A 21,953-nucleotide genomic window follows, 5' to 3' on the forward strand; every position below is an offset into this window, starting at 1 on the left:
CACAATGAAAGAAGTTGGTGTATGTGCCTTTAACAATTTGAAAGGGGCTGTGTGTTTTATTGATGCAATTTTGTTAAATGTGTAATTTTTTTTGTTGCAGGATGATGATGCTGAATATTCACTGCTTGTTAACTTGAAAAGGTTCGATGATCTTCAATTGTCAAGGGAAATTTCCATCAAAAGCTTGCATAATAATCTTGCATCGACTGCCCCCCCCCCCAGACTTAGCTCGAGTGGCAAAAGGTGGAGGATTTGTGGCTTAGATCGCAGGTTCAAGCTCCACACCAAAGCCAAGCTCAGTATTTAAATGATGAAGGGTAGAGGGGCTGGCCTATTCTCCACTGATTTTAGAAGGCTTTGATTGATCCACAGGGAGCATCACAAACTGATTTATGAGTTATAAAAAAATGATCTTGCAGAGAGTTTCAAAAACTTCAGAAATATTGATAATGATGTGGATTTACTACAAATTGATTTTTTATATTTTTTTATAGTTTTGATAATCCTCAACTTCTTTGGCTTACTTTTTAGGTTATTGGATTTCTGTTTCTTATATTGCATCTGCAAACATTAATACGATTCTCAAAAGAGAAACGATGATAACAGCGGAAACAAAAGAAAGATAGAAGAAGAGACACAAGAAGAGGAACAATTGGCAACTAAAGGATGTATTAAATCCAATAACCTCCAATCTAGATCCTAACAAGCACCTAATCCGGATAAATAGATAGACACAACAAGAGGAAACAAAGAGCAACATAAGGGTATATTAAACCCAAAGACCTCACCTCGTTAATCCAACAAAAAGCACCTAACTCTTACAAAGACCTCAAGGGAATCGATTTCCCAAGCAACCAACGTTTCTAAACAAGAATCAACAAAGCTTATACCAAGCTTTCAAACACTCACACAAGGAGTTCAGGTTCATAACCACAATATTCAAACAAGTCTAGTTTAAAATGAACCCTAAGACACCTATTTATAGTATCAGGCATTATTACATAGATGGGCCCAAAAGTGATTTGAAATGGGCCAATGGGCGAGCCAAGTCGGGCTCGCCTAAGGATCGGCGATGCTCCCAATGGACTCGGTGAGGAACTCTGCTCCTTGCCTTGGCTGGGGAGCTACTCGAACTTTGGGCGGTTTGGGGACCATCGCCCAATCCACTTGGTGATGTGCCAATGGTTTCCCTCTCGCCGAATGGTCAACTTTCCCTTATGTAGCTCCTTGGACCAGTTGGCGACCTTGGGACCCTCGCCGAAGGGGTTTGGCGAGTCACTGAATGGAGCACATCTTCAATTGCTCCTCCTCGCTTAGTTAGGCCTCTCACGCTCCAAGCTATCATCCAAGAATGGTGTTGCCCAACTGGGAGCTTCTTCAAGGTGCATATGTTCCCATGCAAGGCATGGAACTCCCTCCTCGTCATCCATACATGCCCAAGAGCCTCCATTCCTTTTGATCCCGGTGGATGCTTGAAGGCATTTGAACTAGTGGGAGTATCATCTTTTGGGTGGTGTTCCCTTGTTGTTGAGAAGAATGATCATTGTCTTTGTTCTCCCTTTGTGGGCTTACTAGCAATGACCATAGAGGATATTTGGTTGTTCCTTGTTTTTGAGTCTCCTCGGTTAATTATTTTAAGCGTTAACCTTTGTACTACCCCTCATGCTAAGAGGATAAGGTTCTTGATTATGATCTATATGGTTTTACAAGGTCTAGATTCGAGGACTCAATCTTATCTACTTGCATATACACTACCAAAAAAATAGCATTTAGCAACGGATTTCAGCGACAATCAATATTTTGTCACTAAATAATGACGGATTAGCAACGGAAAACTCATTTGGTTGCTACAATATCAAAGAAAATATTAGGATCTTCAATAGCGACGGATTAGCGACAAAAATTCAAATCTATCATTAAAATTAGGCACCTTTATTTGCCTACAGAAATAACGACATATGGTTGATGACAAAATTGATAATTTGTTAGCGACAGATTTAACGACGAACCAATTTGTTGCTACAAATATTTTGGTCGTAGGCTAATTTCTCTTAAATCATAATGAAATATTTAGCGACAGAACGCATATCCGTCGCTAAAATCATCGGTACTCAAATATTTCCCTCTCAACTCAACACTTTTCCCTCATTTTGGAAGAGAGAGAGAGTGACAAAACTTCTCATCTCTTAGAGTGTGAGAATGAGAAAACCTTAAGTGTGAGAGTGAGAAACGTCTCTCACACGAAGGACATCTAGCTGCTCCCCACCCACTCGCCCACCCACCTGCTCAGTGAGAAACCTCTTTGTTAAGTGAGTTTGTAGATCTTGGAAGAAGGTGAGTTAATTAAAGTTAAAAATTGAAATTTCACAAATTTGAGTAAGTATTCTCTCTATTTCAGCTTTATTTTGTTTGTCTTTTACTTGTAGAATAACAATTTAGCAATCATCTCTATTTTGTTTGTTATGTAAGCATTCCTTTTTTTTTCCTATTTGTAACAACGATTTTGATGTTGTTATTCTTGTTTTTGTTTGCTTGTCATATGATTTTTTGAGTGTAGACCCATTTTGATTCATTCTATTGTATGGCTAATTTGACAATAGGTTTCTCTTATTCATTCTCTAAAAGTGAATACCCATATTTGAAGAATAGTTTAGTACTCTAACTTTTGATTTTTATCTTCAAATTTTCGAGTTTTGAATCCACCCCCTTTTTTTATTTTTTTTCATTTTTACTTGCAGATCTATATGGTATCATGGGGTGCTCTTGATTTTTGAAGAGTTACTGATATGGATTGTTAGTTAGACCCAATAATAGTTATTTATGTAAATATTTCAACAAAAATACTACTCATTCATTTCAATTTATGTGACACTCTTTGGGATATTGAGATTCAAACAAGTCTTTTATTAAGATGAATTTGAAATTAGAAATTTATAGTGGACATAACTGATAAGTTTATTTATTTTTGTATGTGAACAAATAAGTATAGGTATTTGAGTGGGAAAAAGGTAATGCACCCTACTTAATTAGAGATATAATAGTTAGTTATAGAAGAGGGCTTGTTAGTATTGAAGAGTGTATTATACTAAAGTTGTACTTTTCAGATACTTACTTAACTTTTTGTTTTGTGTAGATTAATGTTTCACTTCATTGTAATACATATTTGTTGTTTTTTCTTGTATCAATGACATGATTGCTTCATTGTTGCTGGTAATTAGGCGTTGTTGCTTGGACGATGCATCATCATTGCTGGAAATCAAGTGTTGTTGCTTGGACGCTGCTTCATCATTGCTGGAAACTTGTCGCTGCTGCTTGGGTGCTACTTCATCGTTGTTGGAAACTTGTCGCTGCTGCTTGGACGCTTCTTCTTCACTGTTGATTTATCAAAAGGTAATTGTTTTCTACTTTCAACACTCAAACTTCATATTTCTTTGAAAATCAAAAGATATTTCTTTTTAACTCTTTCAATTTTCTTCACAAATTTGATATTTTATTTTTATAGATTTGGCTGAAACTCAAGGAAATTCAATGTAAAATCTTTGAAGATTTGTTTAGGTAAAGTCTTTAAACTCAAGTGAATCTATTTTAATTATATGTTTCGTTATATCTCTATTTTATATGTTTTTATGTTGAATTGTCGATGCCTCTTCTTTATGTGATTGTTGATACCTTTCATTACCTTTTACATGAGTAATTGGTTGCATTGTCCAACTCTTGCAAATTTAAGAATTATGATTTAATATAGTAAACATTGCTGCTTAATATGTTCTGTATAACTACAACCTTTTTTCCTTCAGAACCAGTAGTATTAGAAGCTTCCTCGATTGTTCTGTAGTCTATAATGGTATTGAGATGTTGAACTTTGGGTATGAGTGTTACAGAGGTGCAATTCAAAGATTTAAACATATCAGTAGTGTTGTAAATCTCTTGAGTATCTTCTGTTCTTTTTAGACTTGGTCCACTGCTCATTATGTCTTTTCTTACTACTGATAACACATGAGTTGATGATCCAAGTAATTGCCTATATCTCTTCTAACTCCTCAAATAGTTTAGGAGAATGGTGAACATTGATCATATGTAGTGCATCTACTTAAGATTCTCTCTGCGTGCTGAACCTTCGTTGTGACAAACGAAAATTTATTCATGTTTAATTTTTTTAAGTGGTGTTTTAGTATTATCGATTCCATTCAGATTCTTTCCATTCCTCTTTTCGGACTTGGTTTTCTCTATTCCCTTATGATGATTGGCATGAAGCTTTTATGATTTGTTAAGTGGTTGAAAAATCTGATAGTTTCTAGCCCCTTTTGGCGACTTCACTTCAAAAGGGAATGGAGATTTCTTGTGAACTCAATGTCTTGATTTTCTATTGTTATTGTGTTTATTTTATACAAATCAAGATAAATTGTGCTTCTCAAGAATGTAGTAAATGGAGAAGGGAAACTAGAAATGGATACAAAAATCTACTGAAATGGATTAAATAAAAAGAGGGAGATCAGCCAAAGTAGTGTATCAGGAAATCTTCTAGAGTAACTTCCATAGTTCTCCTCTTGCTATATCAACAACTGATCCTCCACCAGGAATATTTGCAGCTCGTTTTGTAATTCCCAACACTTAGCTTCCATGTCTATGACTTGGATTTTTCTCTTTCAACTTTTTCCTTCAAAGAATCAATATTTAAAGACATGCAACTCTTTTGACTCTTTTACCATATCTAGCTCCTTCTGCAACCCTTTCGACCTTGTTAGAATTTCCTTAAGCTGCAAAAAGGAAACTTAAAGAACATATTGACTCACGTTTAAAGCATTCTCTAGTTCAGATTTCTCTGCTTTAATCTTCTCCAGCTTTTGTTCTAATTCGGCCACCCTTTGTGAAATGAAATTGTATTATGCTGCCAAAGTGTTCAAAATATTGAGGGAATCATAAGGAACATCATTAGATATTGCTGAAGGTGTGTTGTTTGTAGTTTCAGATAATGTAGCAATGAGTGTTAAAGCCCTTGAATTTGAGCAACTTGGCTCATATTCTCTTGTTTCCAATTTATTCATCTTGAGGGCGTCATCGCTGACTGTGTTTAATCACTCTCTACTGTCAAATTGACTATCGATGACAGAGTGCACATATAAAGATGAAACAATAGAAGATCATTGATCATTGAATGAGAGTGATTTGCGAGCCATGGCCTGTAACTTTCAACACTCTGCTTCATGTTTGGTCAGCTTTTTACGTTTTTCAACTGCTGCTTGCTAGCGGTTTCTGCTGCTTCAGTACTTAAATCCCTTTTTATAATCATAATTTCCAACACTTCTAAACAAGAGAGAAGTTCCATTTAGAGAGTTGTGTTATCGTTCTCTAGACATTTAAGCTTGACAAGGATATCATGCTCAGTAGAAGTAGGCGTTTCAGCTTTACCAGCCTCCACTTATGTCTGGAGCTTAAGTACTTATGTCTGGAGCTTGTCTCAACTACCCGATACATTCCTTGATTGCACCATCGAGATGACTGACACGAACATCCAAAGTCAAGTTCTGTTGCACAACTGCATCTAGTTAATATTCTACTGATATGATGTTGGTTTCATTTGAAAAGTACTCTTGTGAACTTTGTCAATATGGTTGTTTTTGTTCTTACGCAGCTTAATTTTTTAAATACATGAGTACTCATTGTTGTTAGTGGAGTTTGGTTGTGTCAATTATTATTATTAATAATGAATTTTACTAATTATCACTCTCTTTTGCATGAAAAATATCAAGAAATATTACAGAACCAAACACAAACTCAATGTGATGTTGATCAATGGCAATCATATTAACAAGCAGCAGGAGGGGAAAAGAAAAGAAGGATATATGGACTTGGAGCTCAAGCAAAAGTATTTTATGGACAAAATCTTCGTCTCTTATGGATTTGATTTTACGGGATCAACACCATGTCCAAATGCTCAGTCAATACCGACAGAAAATAGGGATGGGTTAGTAATGCGAATGATTCCTTCACTAACTAATCACTTCATTCCTATATTTGTTGAGAATGTACGTGGGTTGATTTCTCTAGCCTCATCTCAGCCTGACTCTCCTACCAACCATCCATCAACTATTGCACCTGTAATTCCTGGTCCAATTATAGCAAATATCGATGAGGATCGTGCATCGGTTTCTGAGGAATGATTGTCACTTTCTAGCCTCTCTTAGTTTTGTTGGCTAGATTTTTTGCAAATGCTATCAGCCATATATTTTGCTTGAAATTTATCTTTAGGGATGTTTTGAACTTGGTAATATAATTTGCACTTAGCTATGTACTTTAGATCTTGTAGAATATTAATTTCTCTGACTTATGTTAATTTTGTGATTATATAATATGTGTTTGAACGTGTGAATTTAAAATATTACACAAATAAAAAAATATTGACGGATTTGTGACAAATTATTTTCATCGCTAAAGAATAGTGATAGAATTAGCGACAATATTTTGTTGCCTAATATGATGAGACGACGAAATAATATATAAAATAAGCGATAAATTTAAAATACAATGGCGGATTTTTTTGTTGCTAAAGAAAGACAAATTTATCAAAAAATGGCTACAGAATTAGTGATAAAATTTGGTCACCAGTAAGATGAGACGACGAAATAAGTTACAAAATCAGCGACATATATTACAAAAATAGTGACAAATTTTTTCGTCGCTAAGCTTGCCAACGGATAACTTCCGTCGTGCATCCGTCACTAAATTTGCGACAGATTCAATTTTTCTGTCACCAAATGGTTAGCTACGCGGAATATAGCGACAAGCAATATTCCATTGCTATTCCGTTGCTAAACCAAAATAGCAACGGAATAAGCTATTTAGCGATGGATTTTGTCCGTCGCTAAACACAGTTTTTTTTGTAGTGATAGTGATACTCATACTTGTGTGGGTAGCATATCTTATGTTAGTAGTATACCAATAGGGCAAATGAGAGTCTCCTTGACTCAATGCTATGCAATCCTTTCCCATTTGACCTCAGTGTCTATTCTAAGTGTGCTGAGTGTAGTAATAACACCTTCTGTTATTCTAAAGATTCTTCTTTGGTGTTATTACTTGATCCAATGTGCTTGAATGAGGTATGTTTACCAATTTACGTGAACCTGCACATGAATACTTACTCTCTTGAAGTTATTTCGTGCATTGGATGGGGTCTTAACTTAGGTCAACACTACTTATGCCTTAACACTTAGGTATGAGAGTGTTCTCTTGTTGCTTGACATAAGAAAGGCCTTGTGCTTATTTGGATATGGAACCAATAAGGGCTTACATATGAGAGTGTTTAAGAGTAAATGCTCCTTAGCTCTACCCCTTTGTCAATGTTTCTTACTTAGCCAAGTATCTATTGCTTTGATGGGTTATAGACCCTTTGTTGATATTTGTGAGGCTTGGTTATATGTTAAATTTGTGCATCCTTGGCATGGTATTGAACTTGATATTGCTAACGCTAACCCTCATGCCATGAAGATCTTGTTCTTGTCTGCTCTCCCTATGGTTTTACAAGGTATGGATTCGAGGACGAATTCTTTTCAAGAAGGGGAGAATGATGCAATACAAATTGCCTCAAGGCTATCCATTCACAAACTTCAATGCTTTGATGAAGTGTTCACAAGGATGGAGGCTCTTGGGCATGTATGGATGACGAGGAGGGAGTTCCATGCCTTGCATGGGAACATATGCACCTTGAAGGAGCTCCCAGTTTGGCAACACCATGCTTGGATGATAGCTTGGAGTGTGGGAGGCCTAACTAAGCGAGGAGGAGCAATTGAAGATGTGCTCCATTCGACGAGGGTCCCAAGGTCGCCAACTGGTCCAAGGAGCTACACAAGGGAAAGTTGACTATTCGGCGAGAGAAAGACCATTGGCGCATCGCCAAGTGGATTGGGCGATGGTCCCCAGACTGCCCAAAGTTCCAGTGTCTCCCCAGCCAAAGTAAGGAGCAGAGTTCCTCGCCGAGTCCATTGGGTGCATCGCCGATCCTTTAGGCGAGCCCGGCTTGGTTCACCCATTGGCCCATTTCGGGTCACTTTTGGGGCCATATATGTAATAATGCCTAATACTATAAATATGTGTCTTAGGGTTCATTTTAGACTAGACTAATTTGAATATTGATGAATGATAAATTTAACTCCTTGTGTGGGTGTTGAAAGCTTGGTAAGCTTTTGTTGAACATTGTTTAGAAACGAAGGTTGCTTGGGATATCGATTCCCTTGAGGTCTTCGTAAGAGGTAGGTGCTATTGTAGGATTAACAGATTGAGGTCATTGGGTTTAATATACCCTTTGATTGCTGTTTGTTTCCTCTTTGTGTGTCTATCTATTTATCTTGATTAGGTGCTTGTTTAGGGATTGTAATTGGAGGTTTTAGGATTTAATACATCCTTTAGTTGCCAATTGTTCCTCTTAATGTGTCTCTTCTTCTATCTTTCTTTTGTTTCCATTGTTATCATCGTTTCTCTTGTGAGAATCGTATCACTACCCCTACCCTACCTTCCGCATGCATTTTGTCCTAAAAAGGTGTCTAGCGTCCCGTCTTAGTGCCCAAGAGGCATTGGACTTCTATTATGTTGGTTTTAGACTAAAATAAAATATAGGCTCCTAATTAGGCCCCCTAGACACCAAGCAAAACAAATAGGACGAGCACTTACCACATAAATCTCAAGTCCGCCTCTAGGTTTTAATTATTAATCATGCTAGCAAACACACATAATTAGTGCAAGGTCTCATGCTTGAGTGTGTGAACATACAAATACATTATAACATGCAGTACAACATCATGATTACTTAATTAAGAGTGGCAGAAAGCTATTACAGAATGCAGATTTTAATTAATTACAAAATTGTTTTAAAAGAACCATATAGCGAGAAATAGTAAAAGTGGTGGCAGATTTAATCGGGGCAGCAGTTTAGTAGATGCAACAGTTAATTGTATTGGGCATGATTTTATCAAGGCAAATTTTAAGATTTAAAAAGCATGTTGGAGTAGATTTATTAACTTTATTTTAAGTAGCAGAAACAATAATATCGCAGTATATTTAACAGTGGCAAAAAGATGTCAAATGCAGAAAATAGTCATGCATAAAAAATATTGTATTAGTTACAACATGCTAGAAATAGTTAATTGATTTACCTATACACATACTATCTAAGTGATTAATTTTATTAGCAACCTAAAATTGATTAAGACTTGATTTATTAACTAACATTCTTAAGTTATTAAAACATGCAAAAATTATTTAAATTGATTAATTAACATTGATTTCATTAGTCAAATCCTAGAGCTATAATTTTTAGTGTGAACATGCTGAAATTTATTAATAAAGCGCATATTAGCAGATAACAACTAGGGCAAATCAACACTTAAAGATTTAAACTTTACTCCTTTTAAAATTCGTTAGCATGCTGAAATGGAAAGAGTTAACTCTGATTACTTAAACTGATTTCTAAATGCAGAAATTAATTCAGATTGTAAAACAGGTTATTTATCACATATAGGTTGATTTTTTAATAAGACATAACTACAAGCAAATTGGTTGATTTTAGACAGATTGTTAAAGACTTCATGCTTCAAGTGATTTAAGCAACATAGACAAATTTTGTAACACTCACACATAATAAAATTAAATAAAATAAAAACATTTAGCACTTATATTCCCCTCCCCCTTAGACGATCCTCCAAGTTATATCACATATATAGAGTTAGAGTTTAAAATTATTACAAAAACAATAATAGAGATTAAATAATATACGAAACATAAGTTAAACAAAATCAATTCGTTCGTTGTCCCTTGTAACACCTCGTATTCTACGTGTACTAGTTCTATTTATATGACGCTTATAAATTGTCGTGTGGTATAGTTATGGACTCGGTTTCCTATGCAGTTAGTGACACTGGAATAGGTTTAAAGTGAACTGCCTATAGATTTTGATGTGACCCTATTAAGTTGACATCAATGGAAGTATTTAAACTTGAGATCATAAGGTGGTATTTGAGTCTAAAGTTTAAATTGACATAGTGTATATAAGTTTTAAGTAAAATTAAAGGTATTAAGGTCTAGAAATGGAATAAGATATTGAGGTGCTTGATTGACTACACTAAGCTAGTAGGTGGAAAGTAGGTGCATCACCTACTAAGACTCTTTTGACCATGTTATTGAGCCAAGTGCACTACCACCTACTTCCATCAATCTGTCCCAAGTTGATTAGAAGAATAAGGGGGAAAATGGACAGCCAAGGCCCAATCTTTCCAATTCCACAAGAAATAATTTGAATGGAAAAGTAGGTGCATCACCTACTTAAATGTGTGGCCTAAATTAAAGACACATGTTGGCAGCAAATGAAGTACAAGAAAGGTGGCAAAAGGCCCAAGTGAAAAGTCCAAGTAGGTGGGTCACCTACTTGACAAATTATGGCCCAAAATGAGTGAGAAAGTTGGCCAAAGCAAGTCCCTTTAAAAGGGATAGATATCAGCTTTTTCCAACCATTTTTACTTTAACAAAAAATCTGATTTCTAGAGCTTTCTCTCTTTTCTCTCTTAGCTTCATACAACATCCAGTAAATACCATTAGGGTTCTTGAACATTAGGGAGTTCAAGCTATTTGGAAGGTATAATTTAAGACAAGTTAAGGAGGACAACCTTTACCTTGAAGAATCAAAGTCTTAGCAAGTGGTAGTTCTGTCCAACAAGGTAAGCTACTACAATTTTCTCCCTCTTGTGCTTGAGTAAATTAGGACACTTGGTATTTGTTAGTGAGTTGGAAATTGTTACTTTTACATGGTGTAATATTGGGGAGAATGTTCTGGTGATTAGTGCATGTTGGGACAGCCATGGAGGGGAGTCTTCTTAAAATTCAGTTATGAGCTTGTTTGAGCACTTTAAAAGTAATGTTAGCTCTTCAAGTGTTGGTGATCAGAAACCATGATTCATATTGGTTCTGCTAACATTATTATGTTTAAGGATTATTTTATGTATGTTATGATAAGAGATGTGACTAGATGTGCGGGAAAGTTATGGAGACGTTAAAGGACTTAAATATTGCAGGGAGTTTTGGGTAGGACCTGATACGAAGGTTGTACAGTATATAGACGCGATTAAAGGGAAAGGGAAGGAAATAAAACACTGGCTAGATAAATTGCATGCTTACTGCTTGGTTACTATTTGGGTGAGATCAAGTAGCTCAAATTGATTGATTAGCTACTCATACTAGTCTTGCAACTTATTTTATTGTAGATTAGTAATCTGAAGAGAAGGAGCTTAAGTCATACGTATTGAATTGTATAGCAAGGTATGTAAGGCTATTCGATTTCCTATTTCTTTGGCATGAATCCAACACTTGCATTACAAAAAGTAAGCTTTCTAAGTGCCCTTGGTAGTGACTGATCCATAGTTGCAGTTCCTACTCCCTAGAGCAGTAAAGTGACTACTCAAATATTAGCTTGTTACTAATGTACGTGCTTACTCTACCAAGTATTAGCATGCAAGGTTTAAACTTGTTTCATCGTCAAAGTACCCTTGGCACGTATTTCCCTTATATAAATCAAATGATCCTAGATTACACATGGTATATATGTTTATATGTTGGATATACAATCTACCCATATCATGCCAACTTGCTTCAATTATCTATATATACGTCATCCTTTCACATGTTCATATGTTCCCTTTATTGATTTTTACTCCCATTGTGTTAGACTATAATGTTACCTCACAAGATCCCTACTTGCTCTATTGTACATTTTATATGTACTTACTTGGAATATGTATCCGTCCTAAATTTGAATCTGCCCATGTTCTGCCTTGGTTCCACGTTCACGTATACCTTGTATTTGATATTCGTTAGTGAGTATTTGGCTATCATATAGAGTTCAAATCTCTTGGCTGAATGTTAAATGTCTTCACTTTATATGTGCTTCAATTTGAGATGTCAAAATGCTTAATTAGTCATATAAGCTCCTAAGTATTACACGTTCATGTCACATTTGATTCACATGTCATTGTTATTATCGTAAGTCCATATTCATATGTCTTCTACTACTGGTCCATAGTTCCAAATCTCAACAATGATTATGACCACCAGAACACAATCTCAAAAGAGTTATGATCATTAAAAGAACAATCTCAAAAGAGTTATGAACATCAAAACAACAATCTCAAAGATTAAAGAATCTAAGTGAAGCAATCTGTATAATTATGGGTGGCAGCCCAGGGGAAAATGCCTAGCATAGGTCGATCCCAAATGGTATAGAAGGGTGGCAGCTCAGGGGAGAAAGCCTAGCATGGGTCGATCCCAATTGGTATAAGAGGGTGGCAGCTCAGGGGAGAAAGCCCAGCATGGGCCGATCCCAATATGTGGAACTATGAGGATATCATCCCAGGGGTTAAAATGCCTAGCATGGGTCATCCTCTTCTATCACTGATCAGCTGGTCATTTGTATCATATGTCTTATAAATATTATAATGCAAAGAAAAGTAAAGAAAAGAATGTAACATACACAATTCCACAAGTATAAGCAAAGGTGGTCTTTAATCCTTATCTATTGGTATTTTGTTTCACTTGAGCTCTCATTTTACATATGGTTGTATTATGCCTTACATATTCAGTACATTCTTTCGTACTGACGTCCCTTATTGGGGACGCTGCATTTCATGATGCAGGTACATGTACTCAACTAGTAGATCTCCTCAATAGAAGCACATGATACTCAGCGGTTGTTGCTGAGCTCCAGGTTGATTCGGGGATTTTCCGAGTCTTTACTATGCATATTTATTTCATAGTGGTACAGTCATGGATTCCAGTAGAGGCTTTGTAGACATTGTAAAGCTATCATCTGAATTCATAGTTTCACTTATCACATGTATCGGTTCAGCTAGTCAACATGTGTTGTATATGAAGCTTCTCATTAGTAAATATATCTGCATAGTAGTAGTTTACTTTCTCATCATAGGTGACTTGTAAAACATGTGTTCATATGGTACTTATTCGCCTCACCTAGGGTTGGGGTGTGACATCCCTCCCATGGCAACTCTCTATATCTTCAACTTTACAATCAAGATCCTGCTAAAGCATAAAAAATATATAGGAGCACAATACATAATAATAAAATAAAACACCAACACATTAATACAAATTGGTTCAAAGAGAAACATATTTCATTGAGAGCACATAGCAAAACATCGAGTATTACATTACATAGAAGAGAGAAAGAAAACTAACCTGGATGTCTTCTTTATGCCTTACAAATTACACTAACTAAATGGTGCATTAACAAGACAATATTAACTTGGACAAAATACTAACCAGTTAAGCAGATTATTTTATTAGCAATGGAGTATTTTAAAGAGATATCCACCGAAACAACAACACAGCAATACAACAAAGAAGTGATCCAAAGCTTTATCAGAATTCTTCTTCTTTTTGAGAAGAGTATATTTTTTAATTCTTAAAGTGGGTAAGCATGAAAGAAGTCAGTGTGTTTTCCGTGAGCCCAAGTGAATGAGAACACTTTTGATTATATAGTGAATGAGGAGTACAAAATAATAAGTAAAGAGCAATTACGTGAGATTATATTTCCTTTACCAAAAGAGTATCAATCATTAAATTTTTTTACCTTAATCAGACACAATTTTACCAAAATAAAACAAGTCAGAATTTGTTTCAATTTATTTAAGACTAACAAATAACCAATTAATGCAATATAAAATCCGGTAAGGAAAGAATTATTTACATACAGATTAGAGATCAAATTATATATTTACTTACCATAATACCATAAGTAAGAATACATTCTTAGCTTAATTAAGGTAAGATGAATCAATTAATATTAGTCAATAGACATGTAAAATCAACCAACTTTTTACCAACCATCAAATATATATACTTACCATATAAAATATATCTACTTTTTAATACTAAGACGAGAAGGATTGATTAGTAACATCCCATAATTGTAAAGGAGTAATCCGTTCATGAGCAATTAGAACTAGGGGAATCAGTCATCAATCAATTTATCCAATTGTTCCAGCAACCATTTACCATAAACAGATAATGCACAAAATTAAAGCATAAAAAATAATCAGAGAAAGCTTAATTTGAGGGGGGCCTATCAAAATCACAGAAAACAATCATTATCAATTTGTTAGATGTTAACACCCATTTACAAAGAACACAAACATATAACACAATGATGGCAATATGAGCACAAATTTAGATCAACCTAAATCTGCAAATAATAAATAAAAATGAGCAAATGTTCGATGGGTCTTAACGATTCATGCGTAGAACAAGATTGACAACTTTTATTAATAAAAATATCACAAAAATCATAGATGAAATTAAAAGTGAATAGTAATTTAAACAAGGGCAAACCCAGACGGATCTGTCGAGATCCGTCTTGTACGAAAACTATAAAACTTCGAGCTGTCGGAGTCTCGTGAGGCTGCTGCTTGATTGCTGTTTTAACTCACAACTGCTGACCGGAGCACTGGTTGCTACTTCGCGGAGCTGCTGGCGTGGTCTGAGCGGTTGCTTGAGCTAGCTCGATTTGCTCGCTGCGTGGAGCGATTGTTGTTGTTCGTCGTTTCGCTAGTTGGTGGCGTTGCGAAGCTGCTGTGTTTCGCCGACTGTTCGCTGCTGGAAAAGAAGAGAAGGAGCGAGGGAAGAACAGAGGAGATGACGGTGCCGCCTGCCGTGGGTGGCTGGCTTTGCCGTCCTCGCCGGAGTAGAAAATGGAAAAGAGGAAGGGGCGGCGGATCCAAAGAGAGAGAGAAGAAGAGATGAGAAAAATCATTTTAGGATTTTTTCTTTTTGGTAGTCTTAAAATAGGAAAGATGGGAGATCCAATATGAACCGTTGAATCGTTTTGAGATGAGAGGCTGAGATTTAATTTGCGAGTGACGGACGATTGAGATTGAAAGATGGGATCTTAAATCATATTGGATTGGATTTGGAATGGACAAAATTGAAATAAATTTGGAAAGAATTGAAATGAAAGGGTGGTTACAATTGAAATTAAATTGGCCGTAATTGAAAGAAATTAGACTAGAATCGGCTAAAATTTAAACGATTTGGAGGAAAATTAAGGAAATGCTATTCAATTAATAAACTACTACACATATTAAAAGATTTTCATATAATTAAACACATCTAAGTTTTAAAAATATAAGTAAGTAAAATAATTTAATAATTATAATAATTTTTATAAATCAAGCCTACTAAAATATATAATTTTTTAGACAAAATCGATTAAAATTTTAACCTCGAAATATGTTTTAAAAATACGTAATTAATCGAATAACACTTCCAAAAGGTTATAGATTGGTCAAAATTGGGTATCAACAGCTGCCCCTTGGTTGCTTGAGAATGAAGAATGAATTGTCGGACAAACAACGTTGACTTAGTAGCTGATTTTATCGAACCGACGAGAGATATCAGTGAGGTCAATTGAAATGATATAGAGTTAAAACAGGGTACGACTGAGACTTTGGTATTAAGCCGCTTACATATCTCTGGTTATACGAGAATTAGGTCGTATGTAGTTCTAGATTTAGGAACAAACGAAGCTCCTAAAATTGAAAAATAAACGGTATGATATTCGGACGGGAACGATAACGGCTTGATTGGATAAGATTAGAGTAGCGAGAAGAGCATGACAAAGCGATTTCCAGTTTAAGCAAAGGATCGGATGAAAAATGGTAATACGAGTAACAAATAATTGAGTGGGCCTTTGTTGCCATAGATATGAGCATGATAATCGTAGCTGAGAGGGCGATCAATCTCGCCTACAATATCTAATATGACTAGATAAAATGTTAGCGTATAAATACGAAAAGTGTGAACTAGCATGATAAAATATAAGTGCTAGAAAATAATAATGACAATAGGAGATAAGAATATGTATCTGCTTTTAGAGATATAGTGCAAATCTTGATAAACTTTGGCTTAATTTATTGAAGAATTGCGACCCATCTCTGAAGAATAATGTTAACCTAAGCATCCTATTGTAAGGCGGAAGATCCTAAATGTCCTATTGAAAGGCGGACGTCCTAATGTCCTATTGTAAAGCGGGCAAGCCTAAATGTCGTATTGTAAGACAGACGAGCCTAATGTTGTATTGTAAGGCGAACGAGCCCAATGTCCTATTGTAAGGCGGACGAGGCTAAATGTTGTATTGTTAGGCGGGCGAACCTAATGTCGTATTGTAAGAAAGACGAGCCTAAATTTCGAATTGTAAGGCGGATGAGCCTAAATGTCGAATTGTAAGGCAGACGAGCCTAATGTCGTATTCTAAGGCGAACTAGCCTAAATGTCGTATTGTAAGGCAGACGAGTCTAATGTCCTATTGTAAGGCGGGCGAGCCTAAATGTCATATTGTAAGGCGGACAAGCCTAAATGTCGTATTGCTTGCAGACCAGCCTAATGTTGTATTGTAAGGTGTACCATCCTAATGTCCTATTGTAAGGCGGGTGAACCTAATGTCATATTGTAAAGCGGTTGAACCTAATGTCGTATTGTAAGGCGAACGAGCCTAATGTTGTATTGTAAGGCAGACGAGCCTGTGAAATTCGGTAGGTGACAATAACAAGTTGATAATATCATCTTCGAAATAGTCAAACGGTAGCTTGATTCAAATAGTAGCTCCTTATGTCAAATCTATTCCAGCATCCAGAGAAAAATCGTAAATTTGAAAAGCAAGATTGGGTCATACTTGTGCTTGCTTTGATTTCAGAATTGCACTTCATTTCGATGAAATTTTTAAGGATTTCTCAAAACTTTCTGCCCTAGTTTAGAGTGTAAGATATACACTCACTTTATTAAATATTGTCATGAAATTTTTGAAGTTCCCTCAAAAATTCTGCCCCAGTTTAATTAGCAGGGGATTTTGTGATCTTGTTTCACTCAAAGAAAATTATTAGTTCAAAAAAGAAAAATGATTGTTTTAAATTTGTACATTGAAGTCCGACTTTGAATTTGAACGACAATTATGTTCAAGGTTGGGTCAATTAGCCCTGAATTTGAATTTGGAAAAGAAGAGAAATTTATTTGATAAAGATCGAACCCATCAAAGCGTTGCCTTACATATCCAAAAGGAAATCAGGTCAAACGTAGTTCATGAGTACAAGGAGAAATGAGCGGAATAAAAATAAAAGTTTCGATAATAATATCTAAGAAATAGAGACATTTTGCTCATAAGAGTCTTTTCCTCCTCAACTTCTTTAATGCGATTTGCGCTTTCTTGTCATGTGCTTCGAATATATCTCTGTAGGATCTCCTTGAGCGATGGTTGTATTCGTTGTAGGAGGATTGCAATTGTTGTTTAGTGGTCCTTGATGCACTATAATTTTTCCTTTTTCAATCATATTCTGGATCTTATTTTTCAATGCTGGACATTCTTCGGTTCATGACCTTGAATATTTGAATAATACGCACAATTTTTGGATAAATCCACAGTTGAAGAAGAATGCTTAGGGATCCAACCTTCCCTGGGCTTCAAAAGTCCTGTAGCCCATAATCTTTGAAAAATGCTAGTCAAAGTTTCCATTAAAGGGGTAAAGGTATGAGGCTTTCTTACTGTAAGTTGAGATACTCGCGGATTGTAAGTCTTGAAGCGCATGCCACCTTTGCACTGCATAAATCTTTAGTTATCCCCTTTGAGCCTAAATCTTTTTTAGGTCTCTAGTTTGATTTTTAGCATGTCTAAATATGATTTCTGTTAATTTGGACTATATCCTAGTATATATGTCTCATTGCTTTCTCCTTATATATAATTAGTGTATCTTCTTTTGTTTCATACTAATTGAATTATATATTAACCGTCTTCCTTTACTTTGTATGCATGTGAGATCTGCCCCCAATCCTCATGGAATCTTTTTCCTATCATTGCATCTTCTTATTGGGCCACAGAGGCCCAATTTTCTTCATTCCAAGTCGGCCAGCCATTGGAATCAAGGTAATGGTCTCCGAAAAATTGACGAACAAGAATTGGAGCTGATATACGGGATTGTATACACTAATATACACCTAGTGTATACGAAAATGAGAAAATGGGCCTAAAGTCCCCGAAATTAAGTTTTTATATTTTGTTGTTGGGCCTAAGCCCTTTTTGATGTAAAATGGATTACATCAAGCCTATCCATTCACGAACTTCAATGCTTTGATGGAGTGTTCACAAGGATGGAGGTTGTTTGGCATGTATGGATGCTAAGGAGGGAATTCAATGCCTTGAAAGAGCTCCCAGTTGGGCAACACCATGCTTGGATGATAGCTTGGAGTGTGGGAGGCCTAACAAAGCGTGAAGGAGCAAGTGAAGAATTGTGCTCCATTCGGCGAGCTGGACAACACTTCGGCGACTCGCCAAAACCCTTTGGGGAGGGTTCCTAAGGAGCTACAAAGGGGAAAACTGCTCACTAGGCGAGTTGAAGACCATTGGCGCATCGCCAAGTGGATTGGGCGATGGTTACCAGACCACCCAAAGTTCCAGTAGCTTCCCAGCCAAGGCAAGGAGTAGTTTTCCTCGCCGAACCTATTAGGCGCATCACCGAGCCATTAGGCGAGCCCGACTTGGCTCGCCCATTGGCCCATTTCAGGTCACTTTTGGGCCCATCTATGTAATAATGCCTAACATTATAAATAGGTGTCTTAGGGTTTATTTTAGGGTTAGACTGATTTAGATTATTGTGGTTGTAAACCTAAACTCTTTGTGTGAGTGTTTGAAAGCTTGGTATAAGCTTTTGTTGATTCCTGCTTAGAAACATCGGTTGCTTGGGATATTGATTCCCTTGAGGTCGTCGTAAGAGTTAGGTGCTTCTTGTTAGATTAACGAAGTGAGGTCTTTGGGTTTAACAAACCCATAGGTTGCTCTTTGTTTACTCTTGTTGTGTCTATCTATTTGTCCGGATTAAGTGTTTGTTAGGATCTAGATTGGAGGTTATTGGATTTAATACATCATTAAGTCTATTCTTCTATATTTCTTGTTTTCCGTTGATTATTGTGATTCTTCTTGTGAGAATTACATCATTTGGTATCAGAACCAATCTTAGTATCGTTCCTACGATTCTAGTCTTGGGTTTTGTTGCTACAAAAAAAAAGGTGTTCAAAACGTTTTTGTGAAAATTCTGAAATGGGTCTTGTTAATTTGAGTCTTCTTTGGTGTTTCCAAGGTTAGATTAGTGTTTCCTAACCTATTTCGAGCCTAGGCTGAGATTTGAAAGGGTTTGGTTCACTATTGAAGAAACCACCATTGTTGGTTGAAGAAGCTTTGAAGAAGACAAAATGGGTTTCGAAATCTAGAAGTTTTGGCAAGGAATTGACGGCTAAAAAGTATTGGGGTTTGTTCCCTATATCTAGGAGAGCTTGTATCTCGAATTTTGTCGAATTTCGAGCTAAAAATATAAAGGGTTTTATTTTGGGTCTTCATCTTGTTCTTGAAGTTCTTGAAGAACTTTCATATCTTCAAAGTGAAGAATATTCAAAAAGGAGGTGTTTGATTCCAAAAAGAAAGAAAGAGAAAGAGTAAAAGTGTTTGTATAAAGGGAATTTACCTAAAAGGGTAAGTACTAAGCTACAAGGTGCAGGGGGACCAAATAAGCTCAAATTTTGGAACTTTGAAGAAGCAGTAGTGGTCTATTAGGCGAGCTAAAGTGGAGATCACCTAACCCACTCGACGCCTTGCCCTATGGGTAGTTAGGTTGCCGAGTTGGCCTTCATTTTGGTTGTGCTACTGGAAAATTTGATGAGCTAATCCATGGTCACCAAATCCACTCGGCGCATCGCCGAACTTCCACCCAGATCGCCGAGTTGCCTTGTCCGTTTGTAGAGTTTGGCTAGCCAATCTTCAAGTTGGTGAACTGAACTTCACGTTTGGTGAAGAAAATAGGCCGTTTAGCGATGGGAAAGTCCTGTTATGACCTTTTCTAATCTCAAGTTCTAATTTCTTAGTTTCCTTTCTTTTGATTCTAGTTCGTTGCCAAGAATCCTAAACTGATTTTCAACTCGTAACTACTCTACTTGTTGACTATTAATTCTTGAATTCACTTCTTTGTTAGTGCTTTTCTTTTCGTGCTTTTATTCATTTTACTTCGTAGTTAACTTCTTGACTCAAGTCCGTTTGTTTTAATTGAGTCGTCCATTTTTCTTGAAACAAAAATCCATTCCGACCAAGAGTAGAATTGACTCTTTTGTGATCAACCGAGTATAAGCAATCTTCAACATTAGTCGCGCCAATTTGAGAGGCAATCAAAGGTGTGTAAACACGAGTGATTGTGAGCTTATTTTTACTAATGCTAACGTTGTTTGTTGTTCTTGAGTCTTTATTATTGCTAGGTACCATGGAAACTGAAAGTAAAACCTACCCACCAAAGGGAAAGGTTACCTTAGAATCTTCCATGATGACTCCTACTGAAGAGAGTTAAATGATAAGGATATTGGATGGAAGCTTGGCTGAGTTTATACGTCATCTATTCGTGATAAATTCTAGATTGACCAAGGTAGAGGATGAGATTTGGGCCAAAGAGAGAGGGTTCACACTACCATCGTATGTGATAAGGTGAACTATACCTAGAAAGGCCATGATCAATCACCAGTAAATAGAGAATATCTTCTACTCCAAGTGCCTCATCCAGAGCTAAGTATGTATCTTGATCATTGACAGTGGAAGTTATGCTAACCTTGCTAGCACCGTTGTGGTGGACTACTTGAAGCTTCCTACCACTAAGTTTGCTAAACCATACACACTTCAATGGTTGAATCAGGAGGAACTGAGGGTACATGAACAAGTATTAATTTAAGTTTCAAATTAGGAAATATCAAGATGTTGTACTTTGTGATGTGATTCCCATGCAAGTTAATCATGTACTACTCGGGAGAACTTGGCAACACAGCCACACGTCAACACATGGAAGGCACAACACCTATACCGTCATGTCAATGGGTTGTAAATATGTCCTTAAACCACTATCACCATCCCAAGTCATAGAGTTGTATCGAAAGATGGATGAGTTGAGGGATAAAAGGAAAAAGGAGGAGGGACATGTGGATGCTGAGGCCCAAGGAGAAGGAGAAAAGAGGAAGTTGAAAGGAAAGGCCAAGTTGTTATTGGTTGAGCATAAAAAGATAAAGGAGGATGTGGGAGTCGAAAATACATTGATCCTTGCCTCACAAAGAGATCATGAGTTGCCAGCTAACCCATCTAACTCTTCCCATGCCCATTCTATTTCTTTCCTTTTGCAGGATCCTCGTGAAGCCCTTTTAATGGATTCACTTGTGGGTTGTCTGGACATTTCTAAGGGAGTGTCCTTTCAAGGTCAAGAATATATTTCTTGCGGGAGTCAAGGTACAATAGCTAAGCTTAACACTTTTACCATTTCAAATGAACAAAATGTGAATGTTAGCTTGTCTTTATGTGAGCCTCTATTGATTTTTTACCTTATATTGATAATGTGTTTGTTGAGAGTGTGGATACACTAGTTAATCCTATTGATGACCAAATTGATTCTTCTAGTAAGATCGATTTGTGTCCACCTAGTGTTGACACCTATGCTTTGAATGCTAGCTCATTATTTTGTAATAATTGTGTTGATCACCCTGTTTGTGAGTGTAGGTCACTGGTTGAGGGCTTTTGTAATGTGATTAAGGAGCCTCAATTTAGTGGCACTAATGATAATGTTGATCAATTGAATATGAGTGACTCTATGAGCATGTCTTTTGTGGAAGATCTGATTGCTTGCTTTGCTCATAGAGATCTTGTGCTCGAAAATGCTTCGAAAGATGATATGTGTCTTTTTTAGGGTGAACTTGCATGTTTTAATTCTTCCCCAGTGGTTGATCATTCCCTCTTTAAGTACAATATCCTTTTTGAAGATGATGAAATCATTCCTAGTGATATACCTAGTGGTGTGAATCTTGAGAGCAGTATAGTTCTTGATAGCTATACTTGTTATAGT

The 21,953-nt window shown here is 36.4% G+C and overlaps 1 pseudogene; it reads right to left on the reverse strand.

Moving 5' to 3' along the window:
• Positions 1 to 4,550: 4,550 nt before the first annotated feature.
• On the reverse strand, positions 4,551 to 5,661 carry LOC125861498 (filament-like plant protein; annotated as a pseudogene).
• Between the last annotated feature and the right edge of the window lie 16,292 nt (positions 5,662 to 21,953).

The sequence above is a fragment of the Solanum stenotomum genome, chromosome 4 (assembly GCF_019186545.1).
Source record: "Solanum stenotomum isolate F172 chromosome 4, ASM1918654v1, whole genome shotgun sequence".
Lineage (NCBI taxonomy): Eukaryota > Viridiplantae > Streptophyta > Magnoliopsida > Solanales > Solanaceae > Solanum > Solanum stenotomum.